Consider the following 15,103-nt stretch of genomic DNA (forward strand, 5'->3'; position numbering starts at 1 on the left):
CATACTGTAAACCAACACCAATGGGAAGGAAGTGCCAACCTTATTTTTAATGTGTTCCCGTGACATTCACTTTAACATTTTTTTTTTTCTCTCCAATACAGTACATCCAATGGAAGGATGCACACAGGTTTCACATAAATCAAAGTACATCTGCAGGAGCGATTCTTTACGCTAAATGCAACCTACAGTACAGTACGGTACTGTAAGTGAGCAAAATAGTACTACAGTGGGCGTTTGTGTATTGCACATGACCTGCATTCCCTCCCTGTCTACTGCATGATCTGTGCAGGCTCCCATGGGGGAAGGGCAACAGGCTAGCAGGAGGCGGAGGAAAACACCGTGCTTTACAAATGCGAGCGTCCGAGTCCTCTAAGGCATAAACCAACAGCAATGGGGCGAGGGCCGGGCGCTGTTTGCAGTACTTTCACACATGAAATTAGAAATCTCTCATGAGGCGTCGTGGGCTAGGGGTGAAGGCTCCCACCTCCCTCGCTGGGGGTCCAGGGTTCGAGACATGATGTGCTTTCTTTCTTTTTTTTTTTTTTTTTTTCTGTAATAATGCACTGTATTATTTTATTTCCATTGTAAGACAGTCAATGGAAGGATGCACACAGGTTTCACATAAATCAAAGTACATCTGCAGGAGCGATTCTTTACGCTAAATGCACCCAAACAGCGTGAATGAAATGAGTGTATTCTGGCGCTACCAACTAAGCAAAACAGTACTGTAGATCTTCAGCGTTTGTGCATTGCACAGGACCTGAATTTCCTCCCTGTGCAGGCCCCCAGGGGGGAAGGGCGATGGGGGTAGGGGGGAGACGATGGAAAATACTGTGCCTTTGAAATGCAATTACATGAGCGTCCGAGTACACTACGGCATACTGTAAACCAACACCAATGGGAAGGAAGTGCCAACCTTATTTTTAATGTGTTCCCGTGACATTCACTTTAACATTTTTTTTTTTCTCTCCAATACAGTACATCCAATGGAAGGATGCACACAGGTTTCACATAAATCAAAGTACATCTGCAGGAGCGATTCTTTACGCTAAATGCAACCTACAGTACAGTACGGTACTGTAAGTGAGCAAAATAGTACTACAGTGGGCGTTTGTGTATTGCACATGACCTGCATTCCCTCCCTGTCTACTGCATGATCTGTGCAGGCTCCCATGGGGGAAGGGCAACAGGCTAGCAGGAGGCGGAGGAAAACACCGTGCTTTACAAATGCGAGCGTCCGAGTCCTCTAAGGCATAAACCAACAGCAATGGGGCGAGGGCCGGGCGCTGTTTGCAGTACTTTCACACATGAAATTAGAAATCTCTCATGAGGCGTCGTGGGCTAGGGGTGAAGGCTCCCACCTCCCTCGCTGGGGGTCCAGGGTTCGAGACATGATGTGCTTTCTTTCTTTTTTTTTTTTTTTTTTTCTGTAATAATGCACTGTATTATTTTATTTCCATTGTAAGACAGTCAATGGAAGGATGCACACAGGTTTCACATAAATCAAAGTACATCTGCAGGAGCGATTCTTTACGCTAAATGCACCCAAACAGCGTGAATGAAATGAGTGTATTCTGACGGACTGTGCATCTTCGGTATTTGTGTATAGCATAAGACCTGTGAAGGCTCCCAGGAGGGAAGGGCGTAGGGCAAGACAGTGGAAAATACTGTGGTCAAAGAAAGGGCATACTGTATGTAAAACTAAGGGAAACTGTCACAAAGTACAGTAACTACAGTACTGTACGTTGAATGCCTGGAACGCACGACGCCTGAGACGCACGACGCCTGAGACGCACGACGTCTGAGACGCACGACGTCTGGATCGCTCATTGAGCATAAGCATGGCTGCTGTACCTGTAGTACCTGTACGTGACCGTCCCTATGCTATGGGTGAGCTGCGTCTCCTCGTTCGCTGGCGGGACAGAACTCTCGCCAGCAACGAGGAGAAAGTAAGGGCATATAGGAGGGCCAGCAGGGATATCCTCCGGACCTACAACCGGAGGAGAACGGTGAGGTCTCTCCAGAGGAGGTGGAGTGACCTCGTGAGGCGGACCCCACGACGCCTGCAGGCCATAAGGGATTGTAAGTACAGTACATTACTGTAGATTACTGTACTTTAAGTTACTGTAGTTACAGGTACAGTACATTATAGCAGGGGCTGCTGTAGCAGCAGGTATCCGGTCTATACAGCACTGTACAGTATTTGTGGTAAACAAATGGTTAAACAAGGACCAAACGTTAACCCGGGTCAAAAGGTCAATTTGTTTTTTTGCGTCGACCTAGATGGTGCGGCTTTTGAAATTGGTTGACACCAGTTACTGTAGGTTGACATGGTCGTTAAGTTGACATGGAAAAAGATCGACATGCGTTTTACAAAAACAATTGTTATTTTTTTAAACTTGTGTATATACAGTAGTTCTTTACAATCCAGGTGGTCTACGATTGTGCAGTGTACAGTATCATGCAGTGTACAGTATATGCAATGTATCACAGTGTATCGTGCTGCGTAATTGCAGCGTGTCATGCAGTGTACATTCAGAATATGGTATTGTGCAGTGAGTGTAATACATAGTGAATCACATCGTGCAGCAGAGCCGGCCTTAGGCATAGGCAAACTACAGTAGGCAAATGCCTAGGGCATTTGCTATGCTTAGGGGCACCAGCAGCTTCTGCTGATTAAAATGATATGCGGCATGCCTATATTTTGCGTGACTGCGGCTGTATCTGTACCTGGCTAGGGCCAGCACTGTCGTGCAGTGTACTGTATACACATGTGGTAATTGCAGTTTTTTGTGTAGTGTACATTGTATCATATTTTGCAGGGAAATGTGCAGTTTGTCATATCACGCAGTCGTGCAGTGCATTGTGTGGTTTAATTGCAGTGTGCCGAAATTTGTGTTTCAGATAGTACAGTGTTCTAAGGGATGTTACTTTGGCAGAAATTATTCTAAGGGATGTTACAGTGGCCTAATGTGTTCTGACGTGCATTACTCTTGCATAAGGTTCATGACTGGCAGATCTCTACTTTGTGACGTAATGTGGATATACTACTGCACTACTGTGACGTACAGTAACGTGAATAAGGTGCTCTACTGTGTGACACAACGTGAATCAAGGACAGTACTGTGACGTGAATACGGTGCTCTACTGTGTGACACAACGTGAATCAAGGACAGTACTGTGACGTGAATAAGGTGCTCTACTGTGTGACACAACGTGAATCAAGGACAGTACTGTGACGTGAATACGGTGCTCTACTGTGTGACACAACGTGAATCAAGGACAGTACTGTGACGTGAATACGGTGCTCTACTGTGTGACACAACGTGAATCAAGGACAGTACTGTGACGTGAATAAACTGCACTACTGTGACATGACGTGAATAAGATGAATTCAGGTGAGTACTGCGTCATCTGTCATGAAATCAATTTGTAATGTAATGAACAGTACTGAGATGGTTAAGGGTGGGAGGGCTGCATGCTGATGTGTGTCATAATGTTTATAAGGGCAATGCTTATGTGTGTTACAATGTCTATAAAGGTAGTGTTCTGTCTAATACCCTGGACCTACTGTACTGTAGCGATACTGTAAGTGTACTGTATGTCACATTTAGAAATGTGCCCCTTAAGTTTTGAAGACAGTACAGTACACTATGCCCTCCTGAGTGATTAGGTGCAGGGTACTAGAATGAACAATTCCATTTATTGTGATGTCATAAAGATGCTGTCAATGTTGAATTTCATTGGCTGTACAGTATGCTGCCATTATACTGTATATATATTTTTACAGGGCTGGTAGCACGACGTCACAGGAGGCGGGACAGGCGCCGCCAAGCTGGTAAGTATTGTCAAATACAGTAGTGTACAGTACATAGTGATTTCTATAGTCCCAACCCCCTGTCCTGACCATCACAGATAACTCGCTGCAATCCGTTAATGTTAAGAATGTCTGTTTACAAAACTAAATGTAAATATTAAACACAAAGTATAAATAACATTGTAGATAGCTGAATACCCGTGCTTCGCTACGGGATGAGGATGGTAAATTCCAGTGATAGTTGTTTGTTAATTTACGTTTGTTGGCGATCTACTGTAGTATATAGTACTGTATACTTTAAGCATACTGTATCTTGCTTCTCTGATGCAGATTGTTTATTGGCCGGACCCCTTTTTGGTCCTGGATACTGTGCAGTACATGTTTCAAATTGACAGCTTCACTTACAGTACTGTTATTTTTTTTCCCACAGTACCACCACCACCACCACCTGCTGCGCTGCCAGGTATTGTGTAACGAGAATTCTGGTGCTACTGTCATCGTTGTTACACTACTGTACATGTGTCCTGGATACTGTGCAGTACATGTTTCCAATTGACAGCTTCACTTACAGTACTGTTATTTTTTTTCCCACAGTACCACCACCACCACCACCACCACCTGCTGCGCTGCCAGGTATTGTGTAACGAGAATTCTGGTGCTACTGTCATCGTTGTTACACTACTGTACATGTGTCCTGGATACTGTACAGTACATGTTTCCAATTGACAGCTTCACTTACAGTACTGTTATTTTTTTTCCCACAGTACCACCACCACCACCACCTGCTGCGCTGCCAGGTATTGTGTAACGAGAATTCTGGTGCTACTGTCATCGTTGTTACACTACTGTACATGTGTCCTGGATACTGTACAGTACATGTTTCCAATTGACAGCTTCACTTACAGTACTGTTATTTTTTTTCCCACAGTGCCACCACCACCACCACCTGCTGCGCTGCCAGGTATTGTGTAACGAGAATTCTGGTGCTACTGTCATCGTTGTTACACTACTGTACATGTGTCCTGGATACTGTACAGTACATGTTTCCAATTGACAGCTTCACTTACAGTACTGTTATTTTTTTTCCCACAGTACCACCACCACCACCACCTGCTGCGCTGCCAGGTATTGTGTAACGAGAATTCTGGTGCTACTGTCATCGTTGTTACACTACTGTACATGTGTCCTGGATACTGTACAGTACATGTTTCCAATTGACAGCTTCACTTACAGTACTGTTATTTTTTTTCCCACAGTACCACCACCACCACCACCTGCTGCGCTGCCAGGTATTGTGTAACGAGAATTCTGGTGCTACTGTCATCGTTGTTACACTACTGTACATGTGTCCTGGATACTGTACAGTACATGTTTCCAATTGACAGCTTCACTTACAGTACTGTTATTTTTTTTCCCACAGTACCACCACCACCACCACCTGCTGCGCTGCCAGGTATTGTGTAACGAGAATTCTGGTGCTACTGTCATCGTTGTTACACTACTGTACATGTGTCCTGGATACTGTGCAGTACATGTTTCCAATTGACAGCTTCACTTACAGTACTGTTATTTTTTTTCCCACAGTACCACCACCACCACCACCACCACCTGCTGCGCTGCCAGGTATTGTGTAACGAGAATTCTGGTGCTACTGTCATCGTTGTTACACTACTGTACATGTGTCCTGGATACTGTACAGTACATGTTTCCAATTGACAGCTTCACTTACAGTACTGTTATTTTTTTTCCCACAGTACCAACACCACCACCACCACCACCTGCTGCTGCATCCGAGAGCTCCGGAAGTGGTAATAATTACTTTTTGTTACAGACACACTAGTTTCCTACAGTATTACTGTAATTTTTGTATTTTACAATACTTGTCATCTTTTACACACAGACCGCCTCGTAATTGATACAGAGGAGGAGCTCATTCCCATTGATTCGGGGGAAGAGGAGCCAGATTATAGTAAGTACAGTAGGATTTTCTCAAGCCCATTCTTAAAAGTATTGACCAAGTCCACTTTTATTACTTTTCAGGCAGGGAATTCCAAACATGTACTGTACAGTATTTCCCTCACTGTGAAGACCCCTTTTCGCCTCTGTGCGAAATCGCCTCTACTTCAACAAGAGTTACTGTGCACGTGTCCTCTGTGTCCATCTTATCAAAAACCGTTCCTGTGTATTGTCCCCTTACTGTATACAGTATATTTGTAAAGGTTAATCATGTCCCCTCTTAATCTCCTCTTTTCCAATGTAAACATGCCTAGCCTGCCTTTCCTTGTATTCCATCTTCTCAATCCACTTCATCACTTTGGTCGCCCGCCTCTAAACCTTTTGTAGTTCCACGATATCCATTTTGTATTATGGTGCCCAAAATTGTGCATCCGACCCACCCTCCACTAGCCTAACCCTCCAATCATACTCTGAATCCACACTCTGCATTCTGAATGTCGGGATCCAGACAGCAGGTCTTTTAAATACAGTACTGTATGTCCCCTACCGCTGGACAGTCATTCTGCTCCTACTGTATTATGAATATATCTCTGCCTCCTGTAGCACTGTACTACTGTGCAATTTTGTAGTAACTGTACTCTACTGTATTTTGTTTATAATATTTTTTTATTTTCAACTCAGTAATTATTGACAGTGAGGATGAAAAACCCTCTCCCCAACTTGGTAAGTAAACTGCAGTATTGTACTGTACTGTACATTGTGTTAAACCAATGGGTTGGGTTTGCGTGACCAGCAGTCAGGATTCTAGCGGTCAGGTGACCGACAGTGGCATCCTGATTGCAGCAATCCCAACAGGGTGAGGTACGGTATCCTAACCCTCCTCCACTACCCCCTGATTCTGGCCTCGACATTCTCGTCTCTGTGTGCGAAATTTACTCTCCTCCTCCAATTCCTGACTGAATTTTTGCTTTACTGTATTCAACACAGAATACAAAAGTATATTTCATGGATTTTTTGCTTTCACAGGCCCTACACTGTCACAGGCGGTGGCGGAGGAGGAGGAGGAGGACCAGGACTCTCTGTCCCTCACCACACTGCACCCATTAAGTAAGTCCAGTCCGGTACATCGTGCCTCTGTAGAGCCAGTTTGAGCAAGGAGAGATTGATTGCTTCTTTTTTTGGTGGGGGCCCAAACCAACCAGTCATTTCAGCCACAGTCGTGTGGCAGACCCTGTTTATATAACATAAGGGTGGTTGGGAGGGCCCAATCACAATTCCATCTTGCACCTCTTTTTTTATTTATTTTTTTATTTATTTATCTTTGCATCATGTGATGTTTGGGGAAAATTGTTATAAGGTTTGATGTAAAAAAAAGGTTAAAAAAAAGAGGCAGATTAGATGGGCAAAGTGGTTCTTACAGTATTTGTCATCAAATTCTATGTTTCTGTATGCAGACCCTCCAACATGACCCGCCGCACTGCTCTGTTTCTAGACTTCCCTCTTAATTTATGATTTCCATCACCTGTGTTGAACTAGTTATATGATAAGAAAGCTGTTTCTTCACAGGTGATGGCAATAATAAATTAAGAGGGAAGTCCAGAACCAGAGCATTTTGTACCATGTTGGAGGGTATGTGTATTTCCTGGAATTAACCTTTTTTTTTTTTCACATTAATGTTTTTTTTCACAGGCCCTACACTGGAACAGGCCACGGAGGAGGAGGAGGATGATGATGATGCTGCTGCATTTAGTGGTAAGAATTATTACTGACATTGATCTGATGCCATCAGAGTAGCACTTTTCATCAGATTTTTCTGGCAAATGCGTAGAAATCGGATGAAAATTGTTTTTGTTTGAACTGGTGATATTGCCCATACAGTAGCAACCGATCACATCCCACATTAACATTTACAGTATCTAGTTACACTTACAGACGATAATACAGTACAGTAGGTAATATTTGATTGGTTGCTACTGTATGGACAACATCCTGTTCTAAAAAAAACACCCATCTTACTCAATTTCTCTCTCTCTCTCTCTCTCACCCCTTGTCACTGTCTCTCCATTCATCTCTCTAGATACTGTCAGTGATGAATTTCCCATTAGGCACGAGAGGCACGTACTGTACCTAGTGGCGGCATCTGTTTGGGGGCCTCAGTTGGATGCTTACAGTATGCTAATACTGTCATCCCAAAAATTACCACTACAGTAACTGCTAAATATTTTAAGTGTACTGTACAATATGCACATACAGTACTGTACAGTATACATAATTCAAAAGAAAAAAGAGTTGCTACTGTACCTTATTCTAGTCATAATCACCGGCATACGGGTCACTCACAAATTTTCTGATGGTCTCGGTGGGGTCCCTTGGAATCACCATGCCTGTCACAAGCATACCTTTTTTTACCCACCTGACACTGGGCCTGGACACTAGTGTACTATTACTATACTTTTTACTGTATACTGTATCTTATAATATTCTTCTCTTTTACCCACAGACGACGAGCCAGAATACATTTTTGGTAAATATACTGTACAGTAGCAATAGTTGGTACTGTAATTACAGTATTTTTTTTTTCTCCAACATTATTTTAAGTCAAACTGATATGACTAACTGTACTGTATTATCTTTTTACAGTCCGTCGCCAACCAGTGGAGGAGACACCTGGTAATAAAATAGAAATACATAATGCACTGTACTGTATTCTAACTTACTGTAACATGTATAACACTGAGCTGATCATCTTCACACCCTCTGACATAACCTTACAGTACAAACTGTACTTTCTCTCCTTTTTCACCCTCTTCACTCCACAAATGCATGCTGCGTTTCCTGACTACTGATATAATAGTGTGTAGAGCGTAGCGAGGCACCGTGCCCACCGCGTGGCGAGCGAAGCAAGCATGCAAGGGGCTGCTTTCCGCTCGCCGCCCCTGTCGGGATTGTGTGGTCGGGATTCCGGCGTCTGTATTTTGACTGCCGGGATCCCGTCCAGCGGGATTACGTACTGATCTCCAGTCTGAGCCTGCCCTAGGCATAGGCATACTTGCCAAATGCCCAGGGGCACAAGCAGCTTCTGCTGATTAATATGATATGCAGCATGCCTACAGTATATTCTGTGCATACAAAATGCATTACTAATGTGCAGCATTATGTGTATACAGTACTTTGTTGTGTAACATATACTGTAGCAAGGGCACTACTGTGTGGTCTAATGTGAACAAAGAGCAATATGATGTGATGCAATGTGAATAAGTGGGAATACTTTGAGGAGTAATGTGGTACTATCATATGATGTAACGAGAAAAAGAGACACTATTGCATGATATGTTGTGAATAAAGTTGCAGTACTGTGTGGCGTCATTTCAGATTGGGGAATTACTGTGTGGCCTTGCCCCTTCCCAGCAAGAACATGCACCGTTTTGGGATGCACACCGAATGTGCACACTGTTGCTATTTTAAACATACAGTACAGTAAGTTGGAGGAGCACCAAAATGACGACTGCTATGGTTGAGGGGTGATGGTGCTGGGAAAGGGGTACAGGCTCAGAGGCGGAAATAGCATCTGTGCAAGGGGGCAGCATCCAAAAACTTGACTAGGGAATCATATTATTTATGGCTGGCTCTGAGTACAGTCCACTATTATGGATAGTACTCCCTACAACACCACCTACAGTACTGTAACCCTCTTTTTTCTGAAGCGGTCATGAAATGTCATGACTGCTAATACATACAGTAAATGTCTACAGTATTTGTACTGTGGTGTTTAATTCCTTTGACAATTTGTTTATGACCTATTGAAGCTAAACTCTTGTACAGTACTTTATATTTTGAATACCAGCAATACAGTATAATACTGTACCTACAGTATACAGTAATAATTGTTTACTATTTGAATGTGACTAAATGTTTTTTTTTCTCCAATATAGTGCCAATTATTTATGGGGGCCCCAGACAGGGGCAAGATAGGTGGGCTGGCCCAGAAGCGGGCAGGCAGCAGCCCACTTATACAAGAGGTAAACTAAAGCAATGTTTAAATTACCTCGACAGCATACAGTAGTGTTTGATTTACTGTACTGACAATACAGTACTGTACATTGTAAATAACAATATTGTCTAATATAGAGTAAAGTACTGTATTGCCATTACTACACTGTAAAGTATTCAGTATTTGTTTTGTAATACTGTCCTTTTTTTCCCACAGAACAGTTGCAGCGTGCCATCCAGCTCCAGCGGGTGGTGGTCCACCTCCTAGTGGACCACTATTTTAATATTTTATTAAGTTTAATTTAATTTTATTTAATAAAAATTTTTGTTCTTGTACTCCATTGTATAGTATCTTTTTCTACTGTATAAGATAGGCATACTGTACACCATACAATTATCTGGCAGATAATCTGCAAGATCTGGCTGTTTGTAATGAAATTCTCTCCTAATTTAGCTGTGGTGTACAGTACCTCCTGAGTGTGCTGGGGTGCTTTCTGGCCAGTTTGGGGTGATTTGGAGCAAGTTTGGTCGGCCATCTGGCCGACATGTGCTGTCGACTGTTTGGCAAACATGTGTTTTCACTCCAGCATGTGTGTGTCAGGCATTTTGTGTGTGTCAGGCATTTTGTGTGTGTCAGCCATTTTATGTGTGTCAGCCATTGCTGTGTGGTTCCACAAATGTTAGCGTGTCAAAGTGCTGACCACTGACACCACTATTTCACTTTGTACCGCATGCCTTTTGTGGAACCACACAGCCCAGCATGACTTATTGCTGGGCTGTGTGGTTCCACAAATTTTCTTGGAAAACAAATGAACATGAGTGTCTTTACTTTAATACTTTTTTTTTTTTTTCCCCTACAGATATCTATATACACAAGAAAAGAATGTAACGAAGAACAAACTACTTTTTTGTTTTAATTAACTTTCAAGCTTTATTTAAAAAAAAACACCTTTTTTTTCTTCAATAAACTTTTAAAAATAGAAGTTTCCTGTGGTTTTTATTAAAATATGAAATGCAAGATGCCTAACCAAGTTGTTTTACATACAGTATACCACTCTTAATTGAATTCCCATCATACAGTAGTACTAATTTATACAGTACAGGAAGTTGGGAATACAAACATTGGAAACCACGTCATGTTTATTTTAAGAAACACTTTATTTACGGACAAAATCATTTGGAACATGTAACATCACACATACTGTACTGTATTGTAATAAAGCCAACATCACACATACTGTACGGTACTTTAATCAAAAGGTAACAGCACAAATACAGTAACAATATCAACTTTAACATTTTTATAATTTATTTTTTTGTGGTGGTGGTGCGGGGTAATGGTTTTTGTACTTTATTTTTAGGTTTTGCTTTTTTGAATTATTTTTCGTTTTTGTCTTTTGCTTTTTAACACTGTCGCATACGGACACCAGAATAGAGGACTGACAACAGCAGCCCCTGGATGGAAACGCAGCCCAAGGCCCCAGATGGACACAGCACAATGGACTCGGCTGCTACTGGATAGATACAGCAGCGCCCAAAAAATCAACAGGAATAAAAGGGGCAACTTGTAACAGGCCCTTACATTACCAGGAATGTGGTGAGCCAAGTTCATGCACTCCCCTTTGAGTAACCGAGCTGCTCCAAGTGGATTCAGCACAGTGCATGCAGCCCCAGAAAATGTACAGGTCATACAGGTACATTGACACAATTTTTTAGCTTCAGCTGTGTGAAGCTGATGTGCTGAAGCTAGGAGGTAGGTAATGATCTGGTTTCATCATAGTCGAGCTTCCAAGTCATTTTCCTCTTCGTTCTCAGCACAGAGTTTATGGTATCCCTTATCTTCCTCTTTTCTGGATCACCAATCCTCACGCGGCGTTCACACCTAGCCATGATGTCATGTACCAGATTTTTGGGCAGCGGAAGTTTGCCCTTGGAACCATCAAAGTTCACACGATTGGCCCACGTCAAGTATTTGTCGTACCGTACATGGTGCTGGAACAGAGAATATGCATATTTCTGAATATGTCCATTTGAAGCTCTGTACAGATGGTCGTCCAGGGAAGTTGAGATGACAGCCAGGGCAATATTGTTCAGAGAGCCTCCGAATGTATTGCGAAGTGGCCTGTGAGCAGGTGTGCTGGTCATCATTGGTGTTCCTGGCAACAGCACACTTGAATCCAGGCCTCTGCGGTCGTCCAGCCCTCTGCGGTCCTCCAGGCCTCCTCTGCGGTCCTCCAGGTCTCTTCTGCGGTCCTCCTGGTCTCTTCTGCGGTCCTCCTGGTCTCTTCTGCGGTCCTCCAGGCCTCCTCTGCGGTCGTCCAAGTCGCTGACTTCGTCCAGTCCGCTGCTGTGGTCCAGGCCTCTGCGGTCCTCCAGGCCTCCTCTGCGGTCCTCCAGGCCTCCTCTGCGGTCCTCCAGGCCTCCTCTGCGGTCCTCCAGGCCTCCTCTGCGGTCCTCCAGGCCTCCTCTGCGGTCCTCCAGGCCTCCTCTGCGGTCCTCCAGGTCTCTTCTGCGGTCCTCCAGGCCTCCTCTGCGGTCCTCCAGGCCTCCTCTGCGGTCCTCCAGGTCTCTTCTGCGGTCCTCCAGGCCTCCTCTGCGGTCCTCCAGGCCTCCTCTGCGGTCCTCCAGGCCTCCTCTGCGGTCCTCCAGGCCTCCTCTGCGGTCCTCCATGTTTCCTCTGCGGTCCTCCAGGCCTCTGTGGTCGTCCAGGCCTCCTCTGCGTTCGCCCAAGTCGCTGACTTCGTCCAGTCCGCTGCTGTGGTCCAGGCCTCTGCGGTCCTCCAGGTCTCTTCTGCGGTCCTCCAGGTCTCCTCTGCGTTCGCCCAAGTCGCTGACTTCGTCCAGTCCGCTGCTGTGGTCCAGGCCTCTGCGGTCCTCCAGGTCTCTTCTGCGGTCCTCCAGGTCTCCTCTGCGGTCCTCCAGGCATCCTCTGCGGTCCTCCATGCCGCTGACTTCGTCCAGTCCGCTGCGGTCCTCCAGGTCTCCTCTGCGGTCGTCCAGGCCTCCTCTGCGGTCCTCCAGGCCTCCTCTGCGGTCCTCCAGGCCTCCTCTGCGGTCCTCCAGGCCTCCTCTGCGGTCCTCCAGGCCTCCTCTGCGGTCGTCCATGCCGCTGACTTCGTCCAGTCCGCTGCGGTCCTCCAGGTCTCCTCTGCGGTCGTCCAGGCCTCCTCTGCGGTCGTCCAGGCCTCCTCTGCGGTCGTCCAGGCCTCCTCTGCGGTCCTCCAGGCCTCCTCTGCGGTCCTCCAGGCCTCCTCTGCGGTCCTCCAGGCCTCCTCTGCGGTCCTCCAGGCCTCCTCTGCGGTCGTCCATGCCGCTGACTTCGTCCAGTCCGCTGCGGTCCTCCAGGCCTCCTCTGCGGTCCTCCAGGCCTCCTCTGCGGTCCTCCAGGCCTCCTCTGCGGTCCTCCAGGCCTCCTCTGCGGTCCTCCAGGCCTCCTCTGCGGTCGTCCAGTCCGCTGCGGTCCTCCAGGTCTCCTCTGCGGTCGTCCAGGCCTCCTCTGCGGTCCTCCAGGCCTCCTCTGCGGTCCTCCAGGCCTCCTCTGCGGTCCTCCAGGCCTCGGTCGTCCAGGCCGCTGACTTGAACCGCTTGGTGGTGTGTTGCAATGATGGTGCGGCAAACTCCAACTTGCCATTCTTCCCTCGTTTGTTCAATGACTTTCTTCATGGCTTCTACCATCTGTTCCTTTATGCCTTCTTTAAGGCCAGCCACATCGGTCTGCAGCTGATTGACCTGTCCACCAACTTCTGACTCCATATTGGTCACCTTACTGAGTAGCTCCTTTAGTAAAACAGGACAGGTACACTGGCAGTCCTGCACTTTGGTGTTCACATCTGTGAAATGCAACCTTCTTCGTGGTGAATGTGTCATGTCTTCTTGTCCAGGGGTGGCTACATGGTCCAAAAAAGAAGCTTCCTGATGCAGCGTGTTTGTCACGTCCTCTAGCACCGGTATTTCCAGATTCATTGGCTGAACACTGTGATCTGCAGGAGATGGAACAATTACATCATTTGCCACACCACATATCATCTCCAACGTATTATTCTTTGCCTTGGCATTTTTTCGTGGTTTCACCACATTTTCTTTCTGAGCCGCCTTGGCAGTTTTCTTCTTCTTTTGTGGGACTAATGCAGCAAGTTTCTGTGCCACTGATGGGTGGGTTTTGGCACTCCCGTAAAATCTGGTAGTCTGCATTCTTTGTCTTTTGTCTAAAAATATAAAAACCACAATAAGAAAACATGTAAAGCACAGCATGCTAAAAATAGCAAACAACTGTACATTTTCAAATAAAGTGCACAACAGTAAAGTGCAAATACTGTACAGTATTTGCCTTTTTTCCCTGTGCCTCCCAACAAGAACCTCTGCAGGAGGGACAGAATGCTCTGTTACGGACTTCAGTTTAAATATACAGTATGATTACCATCACCTGTGCGAACAACTATACTGTACAGTAGTTACTGTATTTGATAAGATAGGTGTTTCACCACAAGTGATAGCAATCATTCAGTACTACTGCACATACCTGTAGTACACCGGGATAAGCAAGGTCTATGTACATTACGTTATACCGAGCTGGATCGCTTAGCAACCTGACAAAATGGCCACCGACCGTGAACTCCCAGCACGTGGCAGCGCTTGGATATGGAGTGAGATACAGTATGGTACAGTCCAGGGGCAATGCTGAAGGAGCGTCACAATCCCCTAGCTCAATTACTAGAGCCATTTTAACAGCAGTGTGGGCCCCTGGACACAGCAATGCACTGGGGCCCCTACCCACTCACCAGCGGAAGGGGTGGGGGGAGCTATCAGCGGCAGCTTTGATGCTCCGCGGGGGATAGGGGGGGTTCTATCTTTCGCTCAGTATGTACAGTAGGACCTGGAGAAATAATTTCTGCTAATTATTCCTTTACTGCACAGATGGGGCAGGAAGGAGAACACTAAACTGTAGAAGGGGGCATTGTGCTGAATGAAGGGGCCCTGGTACAGTACATGACTTCCAGGGTGGTAGGGGGTGTTTAATACACAGGGGAGGAGTGGATAATGGAGTGGGCTTAATATTAGTGTTATGGACTGCAATTAGTTTCCTGTATGAAACAGATACAGTACAGTAAATAACCCTCCTTGGAAGTGCATGGGCCCTGTGAGACTTACAGTAGTGTACAGCATAAGGGTCGACTGACATGATGTACAAGCATTACATACAGTACATGTCAGTACTGTATGTAAATTCTTCAATTATTGCCTAACAACAATGCTGCTTACTGTATATTAAATACTGTAGGCCTAGAAATGTGCATCTCAATATAGTAGTTAAAAACACAGGGGCCTATGTGGATAAGCGAG

General features: G+C 45.3%; 1 protein-coding gene and 1 long non-coding RNA gene across 4 annotated transcripts in view; one reads left to right on the plus strand and one right to left on the minus strand.

The window, feature by feature from the left end:
• Nucleotides 1-15,103, minus strand: part of LOC134933410 (protocadherin gamma-C5-like) — a 688,451-nt gene that overhangs the window by 619,172 nt on the left and 54,176 nt on the right. The window lies entirely within an intron of this gene.
• Nucleotides 5,723-8,443, plus strand: LOC134935685 (uncharacterized). The gene is made up of 6 exons (XR_010180340.1): nt 5,723-5,786; nt 6,455-6,496; nt 6,800-6,880; nt 7,463-7,525; nt 8,274-8,297; nt 8,414-8,443. It is a non-coding gene; the product is annotated as an uncharacterized LOC134935685 (long non-coding RNA).

The sequence above is a fragment of the Pseudophryne corroboree genome, chromosome 6 (genome assembly GCF_028390025.1).
Source record: "Pseudophryne corroboree isolate aPseCor3 chromosome 6, aPseCor3.hap2, whole genome shotgun sequence".
Classification (NCBI taxonomy): domain Eukaryota; kingdom Metazoa; phylum Chordata; class Amphibia; order Anura; family Myobatrachidae; genus Pseudophryne; species Pseudophryne corroboree.